The sequence below is a fragment of the Pectinophora gossypiella genome, chromosome 22 (genome assembly GCF_024362695.1).
Source record: "Pectinophora gossypiella chromosome 22, ilPecGoss1.1, whole genome shotgun sequence".
NCBI classification, from domain to species: Eukaryota; Metazoa; Arthropoda; class Insecta; order Lepidoptera; family Gelechiidae; genus Pectinophora; species Pectinophora gossypiella.
The window spans coordinates 5,087,604-5,100,375 of NC_065425.1; the positions used below are offsets into that span (position 1 = coordinate 5,087,604).

Here is a 12,772-nt window from a genome sequence, read left to right on the forward strand (position 1 = left end):
AATCACGTTGATTGTCGATTGTTCCGTTCCTCTTTAAGTCTAGAACAGACTCCGTGGTGCACGATCATTCTCTTCATTCTTTCATTCATTCGTTTCATTCTCTTTCTCTCGCTGAGGCACAAAAAGTAGAGTTTGCGAGATTCTCTCTAATTTGGCCCTGGCCGATGGCCGAAGATCGGATGGTTTAGCCTGCAGTATCCTGATACCATCCGATCTTCCAAAAAATATAAATTACGTGCTTCAGACGGTACGCTTAGCTGTTGGTCTCTACTACTACTTACTATAGCCTCAATAATAAGCCTGACACCAGGGTTATGAAGTTGGTCATCCACCTCATAACCATACAAAAAGAAGACTTTAAACCACCCGATCTTCCAAAAAAAAAATTACGTGGTTCGGACGGTACGCTTATCTGTTGGTCTCTACTACTACTTACTATAGCTTCAATAATAACCCTAACACCAGTGTTCTGACGGTGGTCATTCCCTTCACAACCATAGAAAAAGAAGTCTTTAACTAAATAGAAAATAACTACCGGGAAAAATCATCGAGTAATCCCATTTTTAGAAAGAATTATAACTTTTTCTCTCTCCCCCTGTTTTTACACCGTTAGCCAAAGAGAAACAAATATATAAAGTGTCTGTTTTCCTCTTGACGACTAACAGACGGGTTTTCCTCTTAATTACGAAATAATTACATAAGTGCTAATAAGGAATGTCTGTCTGATGTCTAATACAGAGGTAGTTTCTGATCCAATATTTGTCCATTAAATGACGGAGAGATGAATCAAGTAATTGTTTTACGTAGTCATGTGATGGTGACTATTTATATAAGGTTTTAGAGTTTAATCTAGTGCAGAATTTTCCTAGAATTTTTCCTATGTACATTTGAGTGCTTAAGCTATGGGGTAACCCAAGCGCGTAGGTTGCTTATCGAACGTTTCATGTTCGAATCCTGAAGGGTTATATTTCGTATGTTTTGATAGTTATCGGATTAATGTAGGCGTAATTAATTACTATAAGATTCCCATTGACATTCAGAATCTACCTTTGAACAGTTTAAGACGGTAATTAAACAGAAGCTTTGTAAAAATGTTTTTATAAGAATAGTGATTATCTAGAAGATATGACTGCATGGGATTAGCTGTCTGGGAACTGATATTAAGGTAGCCAAATTACTAAATTGTATATAACAGTATTTGTAACATAACAATATAAATTATTTCGTAATTAATGTACTTATTTTTTTCATATTTAAATTTTTAATTTTATTTTATTAATACTCGTAAGTATGTCATTTCCATATCTCGGGCTCATGGAGTCCCGGACTTTAGGCAGGCGTGCGTGGGGCCGAAGCCAACACGTAAGACAATTTAATCTAAATGTATTATTATTATTTGCATGTTATAATTTAAAGAACTAAAAATGTAGACCAAATGTTAAAAGCTGACTAACTGCAAATTGTGCCATTTTTTATTGTAAATAAATGAATTATGAATTAATTCAAACGATATCACACGTTGCCGTGACCATACGCACTAGACGTCATAGAACGTGACGGGTTATGACGCTATGACGTAAACTACGTCATTTTACGTCACCTCGGCACGTGGTAATGCGCTTTTTAATTGTCATCCGGCATTAGAAACTTTGTGGCCTTGTAAATCGTATGTCAATAATGAGGATAAATAATGCCTTTTTCTTTCACTAGGTGTCGCTACTGTTGAGTGTTCTTTAATTTTACTCAAAATTATGTACCTGTTCGATATGGAAAATTGAACAATAACATTGATTCATCGATTATAATATCAATTAAGTTTTAAATATAATCGACGCCAGCGCTATCGGTGAACAATGTTACTAATTTTACGATATGATTGCCAACGTTTGGCCATATCATGAAGTAATCATGCATTTAGTTGCTCATATCGTTAAACGTTTTGTGTTCATTGATCTGGCCAAACTACATCATGATGTGGCCAACGAATGATATTCTATTTCATGAAATATGACCATTTCATGAAATGATCGAGCACATCATGAAATGATCAGTTCTATGATCTGGCTACGACATAATACATTTTACTTGGTTCTTTAGGATAAAAACTGCCTATTTTACCCACTAGGTGTCGCTATTATTGAGTGTTCTTTTTCCTCCACCACGCTGCTCCACCACCCCGCAGTAGAGCAGCGTGGTAAAGAATACTGCATACCCCTTCTGGTTGATTGAGGGGAGGCCTGTGCCCAGCAGTGGGACGTATATAGGCTGTTGATGTGTAGATCTATACATTTTACTTGGTTCTTTCCTCCATAAACTACGTCATTTTACGTCACCTCGGCACGTGGTAATGCGCTTTTTAATTGTCATCCGGCATTAGAATCTTTGTGGCCTTGTAAATCGTATGTCAATAATGAGGATAAAATCTGCCTATTTCTCCCATCAGGTGTCGCTACTGTTGAGTGTTCTTAAATTTTGACAGTTTCCCATACTATTTGAATAAACAAACACATTGTTTTTGTTATATTTTTACACTGTAACCCTTTACGGAGCGTTTAACTGCAAAATCGTAGTGTTATATTTATTCCGTAAAAATCGGAAAGACCTAGATGTAACCTATCAGTAAACCAAGAAAGAAAACACGCAGCTAATTATAACTAAACATGAAACTCACGCTTAAAACACGTGAACCTAATCCTATAAACTTTTAGCAAATAAAAAAGGTGATCCAATTTCCTGAAACAACCAGTAAGCCCATTCTTGGTTTGATGTTTGTTAATGTAAACAAACTTAGATTCATACTTATATCAAGACTAGTAGTCTTCCTCACTCAGTCTTGGTCGAGCACTGGTGTAGAACGAACGTGTTATAGGACTATAAACACTTTATAAATTACGTATACGTAATTTTCGCCGCGAGTGCCAAAGTGGTGAATTGAAGCCAAAAACTTTTTTATTTTTGGACTGAGGAAGCATGTACGTATCTTTTTATTTTTAACGTCTATAGAATGATTATTCATGAACGAAATAGTACATAATTATTGCGAAAAATAACGCATTTGGGTAGAGAAAATTGACAGTTATTTTGTTGCGGAAAAACATGTTTATTGCCTGGTTAAAATTGTTTGAAAAACGAAAAAAGCAAATATTCGAACATCTTAAGATTTAAGTACATTTATCTACATAAAAAAAAAACATATTAAATTTTATTTACGAGTTTTTTTTTTATTTTTGTTTCTGACGTAAAAAAAAACTGGCACCAATTTCGATTATGATTTAAATGTCGCAAGTTTTTAAATTGATGTTATTTGTGTTATATTAATTCAAAAAAACAAAACATGATAAAGAATCCTGATTAAAATTCCACTAATAGCTATTTAAAAATCTATAGAGCTAGATTCAAATAATAAAATAACCTGTTATTAGAAAAAAATGGGCATCACGGACTTGAAAAGTGGGTGCCAGTGTCTTGTGGTTACTTGTAGCTCTGCCAACCCCATTAAGGATTAAGGGTGTGTATTTGTGTATTTATGTGAATTAAGGGATTAGTTACCTACTTCAGATTAACCTAAGTAGACACAAAGTTATAACTACCTCGTTCGTTGACTTCTACACATGTCTGGGGTGGGGTGAAGTTCATGCCCACGAACCTAATGAGGTGGGTAGAGCCATTAGAAGACATGACGCGGACACTGTTAAACGTTATTGTGTATACACCAAGTAAATATAATAATTGATAAGTAAGTATGGTATGAGGATCTCGGTGGCGCAGCGGTAAACGCGCTCGGTCTGCGATTGTTGAAGTTAAGCAACTTTCGCAAAGGCCGGTCATAGGATGGGTGACCACAAAAAAAAAGTTTTCATCTCGAGCTCCTCCGTGCTTCGGAAGGCACGTTAAGCCGTTGGTCCCGGCTGCATTAGCAGTCGTTAATAACCATCATTGCGCACTGGGCCCGCGTGATGGTTTAAGGCCCGATCTCCCTATCCATCCATAGGGAAGGCCCGTGCCCCAGCAGTGGGGACGTTAATGGGCTGATGATGATGATGAAGTATGGTAGTTCTTGGTTTAAATTCACATATCATAAGCTCACAACTATATATTATATTCCTGATTGGGGTAGTCAGTACATTAATTGCATGATGAATTAAGTATCCACACCTCAGCGAGCTTTCTGTTAGACCAACGTGATAGGTGTTAAGCCGTATCGCCGTATATAATGGTCGAGTCAACTGTGTTTAGTGAAAATAGCACGTAAGATAGATAATAATTGATAACTCATTGGTGCAAGTCCGTTTCTTTACAAGTATTCTCAAATTTCCAATCCAATAATGAATTCTTTTTATTTTGGAAACTAAAATCTGCATTCCAGTTTATTCGTCACCTTTTTGCTCTTCTATTTTTAAGTTTATTAACTTAATTTATTACTGCATGCGGACAATAATATTTTCTCATAATAACAATAAGTAGTCAAACAACCACGATGCACATAAAATATTAAAAAAACCTGTTAAGTGTACTAGTAGATGAACTCTACAATAAAACAATTTTGCATAAATTACACAAAATGATTCATTAAAAACCCGGTCCGCGAAGGTCCGTGTTGTTCTGTCTAAAACAGAATAAAGTTCAAGTCAATTAAAATATAAATTGCAAGTATAAATAGCATAAAAACTTACACTACACACAGCATAAAAATTATTAATTAATTATGAATAAAAAAAGGACGGCCTTATTGCTCTACGGCAATTTCCTCCAGGCAACCAGTAAGAGGAAAGTATACAGAAGAAACGCGGAGAAAATAAATATTTCATTGCGATTCTTCGTTATGTGAGGCGGATGACCAACCTCATCAACCCTGGTGTCAGGGTAATTATTGAGCCGCCAAAGGCCCCTGACGTGACTCAAGTAACGACTACGTACTTACATCAGTACGTAGTGACCGGGACCAACGGCTTATCGTGCGATTGAGAAGACTTGTAACTTTGCCTACCCCAATACACGTGAACGTAAATATGTGACACGTAAGCCATAAGTGTGATAAAATTGAACTCATTCCAAGTATGCTGCTTCTATGCTGTTCTGGGAGCAAATAAAAAACATAGAACACGTTCAGCTGCTTGTCTTCCCGGGCATGTCGTAAAAACCGACAGAGGGATTGCGTCCTCTAACATGATGGACTAATGTTATGGGCGATAGGCTGATCCCTTATCACCGTAAGGTTCATCATATCCATCTTAGGACTTCGTATCAACAGTGGCTGCAAGTTGTCTTTGATTACTTGTGGCTCTGCCCACCCCATTAGGGATTACGGGCGTGAGTTTATGTATGTATGTATGCATTCCAAGTATAACAGTATTGATTTTCAGTACAAGTTCACGGTCACTGTCCAACTCAAGCATAACTACTTATTTTGTTTATAAGATTTTGGGCAACTTATAAAATAGAAGAATTTTAAGATATTACCTGTTAACCTTTAGGTAGGTACGTAAACTTCCTTTATCATCCATTATCCAGTCGTTGAGCTTCGAGCTCACGATCCGGAGGTTCAAGGTTCCAATCCTGATGAGGACGTTACTAGTTTCGTTAGGACATTACAGACTGATCACCTGTCCGAAAGTAAGATGATCCGTGCTTCGGGAGGCACGTTAAGCCGTTGGACCCAGTTACTACTTACTGATGTAAGTGAGTTACAGAGTTACATGAGCCATGGCAGGGGCCTTTGGTGGGTCTACAATAACCCTGACACCAGGGTTAATGAGGTTGGTAATTCACCTAACAACTCACACGATTGAAGAAGACCATATTCCACACCACGTGAAGAGATACTTAAAAAGAAAATTAAAATAGCCTTTGTTCACCGACAATTTTATATACAGGGTGTTAATGACATCGTAATGAAAACTTTGGGGGATGATTTAGACCATGACCGAGTTGAACTCAAGTGGAATTTTCAGTCGCAAAAGTATGAAACTAAAATTAATATTAAAAATCACAAAAAAATTCATGAATTTTTTGACAGGAATTTCCACTTGATGTCAACGCAGAATCATGGTCTGAATCATCCCCCTCAGTATTCATTACGGTGTCACAACACCCATTCGTATTCGTATGGCTGCCTGTACGTACTTGTACGGGGTGTTCAGTCATGAGCAATATAATGTACCCACTTTAGGACTCTGTCGCACTAACATATTTGACATTTAGTGTGACTTACAGTTCAATTTGTCAAAAAAGTTAATGCGACATGGTACCAAAGTTGCTCGTGACCGTTCATCATCATCAATTTTAAGAGCCACGCTCTTGTCGGTGCAGCATTTTCCACGCTACTTTTTAGGGAAAAATAGGGCAGTGGTTTCCCTCTTACCTTCCTCCCAACGCTCTTTCTCTCTCTTGCTCTTACTTTCCATCGCAAAATTATAGAATAGAAACTAATAAAAACAAAACAACAAAAAAATCATGACATTTTTTCGTAGTAAGACGGTAAATTAATCATGAGCTAAATCATCACCCTCAGTATGCGTTACGATGTCTCTAACACCCGGTATGTCGGGCTGCCTTGAAGAGATAATTATTATAAAGTAAACATAGAATTTAGTTTTACTATAGGTTATGTGTGACATAATCGTTATATGTATGTTTATATACAGCACGTGAGCGATTTTATCATACAGATGAACATGATGATAGTTCGCTTGAGGTGTTCTGAGGACATTACGTGTAATTTCGTTTGAATGCCTAAAGGCCCTTTTTCATTACGACACCATGCGTTGCCCAATCCACTAATCTCTCGGATTCAGAATCTGCTGAATCCAGAATCTATCCAATCCCGAATCTATCCAATCCCGCACAAAGGGCGTAACCATGGTGTCGTAGTGAAAAAGGGCTCTTAGACTAGGGAAATTATTCGGGAGCCGTTGCCTGTGACAATTTGGTAGCGCAGCCAGGTGACGTAGTCTTTACAACTGAAAGCGTTTTGTTGGTGGCGCCTAGAATCGTCACATAGAATCTCCCTAGCACTGTCCCGTTTTTCACAGGGTCCGCTTACCTAACTTGAAGATTTGACAGATCCGGTTTTTTACAGAAAGCAACTGCCTGTCTCTTCCAACCCTCGAAGGGAAAGCCAGTCCAATACAGGTTAGGTCATCATCATCATCAATTTAAGAGCCACGCTCTTGTCGGTGTAGCATTTTCCATTCCAGTCTATCAAAGGCCAATTCCTTGACTTCCCTATAAGACACGACGTTAACCTTACGGTTAGGTCATATACCTCCGAAAATACATTTCTCGGGAATGTGGGTTTCCTCAAGATGTTTTCCTTCCAGGCATTTCCCCTCGAAAAAAAAAAGGTTAGACCCTATGAAAGCGCGATAGATAGATTAAATACTTAACGCTAAGGAGATGATGATATGTGTATGAACAGTTGCATAAACACGAACATAACTATAATTCCCTTCCCGGAACGTTCCTGGTTTCACCAGAGATTCAGGCAAAGAAAAAAAATGACACAGTTAAATATTATTATTACGTATATATAAACATACATACATACATGAGTTAGTAAGTAAGGTCAGTGACACCAGAAACTTGTTTAGTGAGCCGTTTATATCTTGAATGCAGTAGACATAAAAATAAACCTGCTAAGTATAAGTCGGCCTTGCGCTATTAGTGTTCCGTACCAAGATAGATTTTAAAATAAATGCTTAGTTACCTACATACTTGAAAGCAATTAAAATTACGTGTTAAAATTATACAGGGTGTTAGTGATATCGTAACAAAAACTTTGAGGGGTGATTGAGGCCATGATTCTGAGATGATATCAAGTGGAATTTTCCGTCGCAAAAGTATGGAATTGAAAATAATTAAAAAAAACACAAAAAATTTCAGGAATATTCAGACTGAAAATTCCACTTGATATCAACTCAGAATCATGGTCTGAACCATCCCCCTCAGTATTCGTAACGATGTTACTAACACCCTGTATACTTAAGTAATTAAAATTTGCGTAATAATATTGGCCGTTTTTAATTTACGTTTGGCTAACGATTTTTACGATTTAACTCCTCAAAATTGAGTCAGCTTATTCTGCATAATTTTGACTTTTGTGTTTCACGTAGGTATGAATTCTATGTATATTATTAATAGGTCGCTACTTAAAGTCATTTCTTACGATATAAATCTATAACTTAACAATTAAATAAATAATCATTTTAATTTAAAAAATAATAAAATAAAAATACAACGTTCTGGTTTTGTAATTTTCCTACGGAATACTATAAGTATTTTTACACTAAAACTGCATAAGAAATGTAACTTGAGAAATTAAGCGTAAAGGAGCTTACATATTATAGTCTTGAAACACATTTGTTAATATTACTGCTTCCCAAAGTCCATCAGAAAATTAAAACATGGAGTTGGTTTATCAACACAGACAAACATGTACAAGTATATAGTTTTATATAGAAAAAAAAATAGATGTCAGGGAATAGAAACAGATCACCCGAACATTATTGTATTTCAAAGAAACTTATGGCAACAGGTAATAAATATGTTCATAAATCTTTATAAACTTTTAAGCATCAACGAACAGAAAATTTTATAATTGTTTTAAACTTAGGCGTGGGAGGGCTTTACTTATTGCATTTTTTTAATACGCCATTTATTGGCGTCCCGTTGTTATTTTGATTCCCTTATTTTGTTATGTTGTGTTTTAGGGAGGCATTATTAAATATATAATTGTATTTATTACAACAGAACTTGCGAAACGTGTATGGGTACCCTGACTACTCCAATTGGGATATTGTCGTGAGCTTGTGTTATGTTACGTGTTACAACGAAACATAATATAGCATCACGCTTGTATCTCTGAAGAGGTAGGCAGAGGTGTATGGTATATCATCATCATCATCATCAGCCCATTAACGTCCCCACTGCTGGGGCACGGGCCTTCCCTATGGATGGGTAGGGAGATCGGGCCTTAAACCATCACGCGGGCCCAGTGCGGATTGATGGTTATTAACGACTTCTAATGCAGCCGGGACCAAAGGCTTAACGTGCCTTCCGAAGCACGGAGGGGCTCGAGATGAAAAAAATTTTTTTTTTGTGGTCGTCCATCCAATATGGTATATAAACCTATGTAATTTATAAAAGCTTTGTTTAAGCACATGTACGTAAAGTTCCATGTCCTATGTGAAGGGACGAGCCTATAACTATTAACCGGAAACCACGTTATATCGATCCGGAGTGTGAAGTGAAATGCCCCTGAGAGTGTCCCTTCTATGCGGAGAATTATTGTTTATTCTATGCCTATGCCCAGCAGTGGGACGCATATAGGCTGTTTATGTTTATGTCTCGTTTATCATCTAGTCGTGACAAGGCATAACGGAAACATTTCTACTACAAATTATAATGAGAATATGAACTAGTATGCATATGCATTTGTATTTATGTATAGATTTAATTTTGTACTGAAATACGAGTAATTGTTCTTCAAACACAATAACGCTTTACGTTTTATGTATCGTGCGTTTTGCAGTGTGTTCATGAAAATTTCCTCTATAAGAAAATGCTACACACATAAACTCTGGCCGTAATCCCAAATAGGAAAGGCATATTTTTTGATGTGACTTATTGTAGATTTGCCGCAGATGGCATTAATTACTTGGCCGGACAAATGGGGAGCGCTGAAGGCTCTCACTCGGTACAACGTTTAAGACAACAGGTCTGAGGGTGCCCAGTTGGGCGCCATTATAGCAAAGGCGAGGATGTGCTGCTGTTGCAGTTTCTTGTCATTTCTTCTCCTCAGCCATAATGTAACACCTTGCGAAATGACGTAAATTCAACGGTTGACGTTACATTGACCTTCAACAAGTTTATCCATGATAATTACGTTGAATAAATGATTCTGATTTCTGAGGCTACCAGTAATTAGAAGACAATAGATAGACCTAAGCGAAGTCCTCAGGTGGATGATAGGCCACTAGTCCTATGTTACCATACTTCTATTGAGAAGTCCATGGGATGGATAGTATAGTGATAAGTGATCGATCCTGGGTTATTAGGAACATCACACCAAGTCAACGAATCTTCAGACAACCAGACCTGTAGAGGTCTATGAGGTGATATGAGGATGTCAGAAGTAAACGTTCAGGATGGCGTAAAATTCACTGAATTTAATTTAAATTCGTTTTATTCGTTCAATGGAGCATACCCCGGCCGGCCTGGGCATAATAGGCCGTTGTTGGTCCCGGTTACTACTTACTGATGTAAGTAAGTAGTCGTTACATGAGCTATGTCAGGGGCCTTTAGCGGCTTAATAATAACCCTGACACCAGGGTTAACGAGGTTGGTAATTCACCTCACAACCCACACGATAGAAGAAGAATGATGGAGCATAAGAAAAACGGAAGCGACGCGACAAATGTTGTCATTGCAATTTAATCTAATCTATCCTACAAGATCCCACTGCTATGCAAAGGACTCCCCTTCCTCTTTACATTTTTCGCGCTCCTGTGCGCACTCCGGCCAGTCCCCCGGCAGGCGTCCAAGTCGTCACGCCATCTCTTTAGAGGTCTACCACGACGCCTGTACCCGTCATGAGGCACCCAATGCGTGACGATCCGTGCCCACCGCTCAGGGTGCATGCGAAATCAAATCAAATCAAAATCAAATCAATTTATTTGCGAGAACACATAGAATACAAAAAAGGTGGACAAACATGTCCGGCCCAATCCCACTTTAGTCTGGCGGCTTTTCGTCCCACATCAGCGATTCTCGATTGTAATAAAAATATCAATTTAATGTTCAGCTTGCCAACAGTTGTGTTATGTTATAATCAAAGTAATAACTATATAAGTACTCACTCCTGTCTAGAGATGATATTTACTCTTATTCTTTATAATTATGTTTCTGAGAAGAGATAAAAGGAGTCTGCATGAATCACTACTGTCTAGCCAAACGGTGAATCACATTCGAGGTATATCTAATTATAATTTACGTCAAAAAATTACTCAACTTTATCTATCGTGTAGGCACATAATTGCTCGGAGCGCCTAAAGCATCAAGATTATGGTATTTTAAAGTGTTATCTGATAATGTGTAATGTTTTGTGTACACATCGGGATTTGATGGCGCTATTATAGAATAGACTATAAATACGTGCGTCCGAAGGACGTAATATACGATCCCGATGACCTGATTACTCTAGCCATAGAGGCAGCCAATCAGCTCGCGACACCAAACACTTCAGGACCCCGATACCGATCCCGCCGGCGTGGTCGACGATTTGCCTCATTCAGCGCTTACCGCTATCGACCCACTAGGGTCGATTAATTCTTTCAAATATTTTTTCCTCACAGACGACGCCCTGGGCCGAGGTTCGCGCCCAACTGGGCACCCTCAGGCCTGTTGTCTTAAACGTTGTACCGGGTGAGAGCCTTCAGCGCTCCCCATTTGTTTGGTCAAGTAGTTAATGCCACCTGCGGCAAATCTACAATAAGTCACGTCAAAAAAGGTATTTTAAAGTGTTATCTGATAATGTGTAATGTTTTGTGTGCACATCGTGATTTGTTGGCGCTATTATAGAATAGACTATAGACACGTGCGCTCTTTTATATCTAACTTAGTTAATTATAGCCGCCATGAGACATTTGGATCGTGTACGGCATGAAAGTATCGGTCAAAGTACAGCGAAGTGGGAAATGTGAAATGTAAATACAACAACAATAATAATATAAGAAAATCGTCGGTCTCTGTTTTTGGGTATAAATGATGTCCCTTTTTATTATAACCAGACAAAATTACATCTTCTACTCATCATTACTATTTTGATCAAAATAAAGAAAACAATATAGATAGCAACTAGGGAATGCAATCCCGACTCGGGATCGTTTCGAGATCCCGCGGGATTGGAAATATCAATCCCGCGAAATCCCGAAATTTTCGGGATCCCATCTAGTTCTTACTCGTATAAAAATTTAAAGTTCGGATGTCTGAAAACGATGAATACTTCTTGTGTGTGATAGTGACATTTATTTACGCAAAATATTTTTTAAAAGTAAACCTTTGTTTTTCAATGTTATTAACGAATTAATTAAGTTTTCTTTGGAAATCAGCATAATCAAAACAAAAAGTATAACTCAAGGAGATTCGAATAATCCCGTCAATCTCGAACGGGATCTCGTCATTTTATGCTTCGGGATTGATCCCGAAAAATTTGAAAAGATATCGCGAGATCGAGATCCCGCGAGATCGGGATTGTATTCCCTAGTACCAACGTAATTCTATTATAATTATACATATAATGTGATCGAAATATCAAGCAACAATATTTTTTTTATTTAAATATGTCTCTGCCATTACATTGTATTTTGGAATAATTATTTACCAGAGTAATGAGAAAATAAGTAATTATCACGTTAGAGCTGTACAACGCCATCTGTATTGTTTTTGGTGAACTTAGCCTGGAAAGTCCCTCATAATCTCAAAATATGTCAAGTTTGGTGGCGAACTGTCATACAATTTTTTCGTGAAAAATTGGGGAAATTGGGAAAATTGGGAATTGAAAAATTCCTTTTTCATGTCGGAACCGAGGATCCTTTTGGATCTTTTTCATGTCGGAACCCAATTTTTCACGAAAAAAACCATATGAAATTTCGCCACCAAACTTGAAATTTTGAGATTCACCCATTACAGTCATTTACACAAGAGGTTTGTTTGTTTGTTTGTTTGTATACTCTTTATTGCTTTGGAATACAAAGAAAATTTATATATAATTTAT

The 12,772-nt window shown here is 37.5% G+C and overlaps 1 protein-coding gene across 1 annotated transcript in view; it reads left to right on the plus strand.

Annotated features, from left to right (window-relative positions):
• Window positions 1-2,842: 2,842 nt before the first annotated feature.
• The window catches only part of LOC126377044 (sodium-coupled monocarboxylate transporter 1), a 28,580-nt gene continuing 18,650 nt past the window's right edge, over window positions 2,843-12,772 (plus strand). Inside the window, exon 1 of the mRNA XM_050024664.1 lies at window positions 2,843-2,972. The gene's annotated coding sequence lies outside the window, so the exon portion shown is untranslated. The remainder of the gene's footprint in view (window positions 2,973-12,772) is intronic.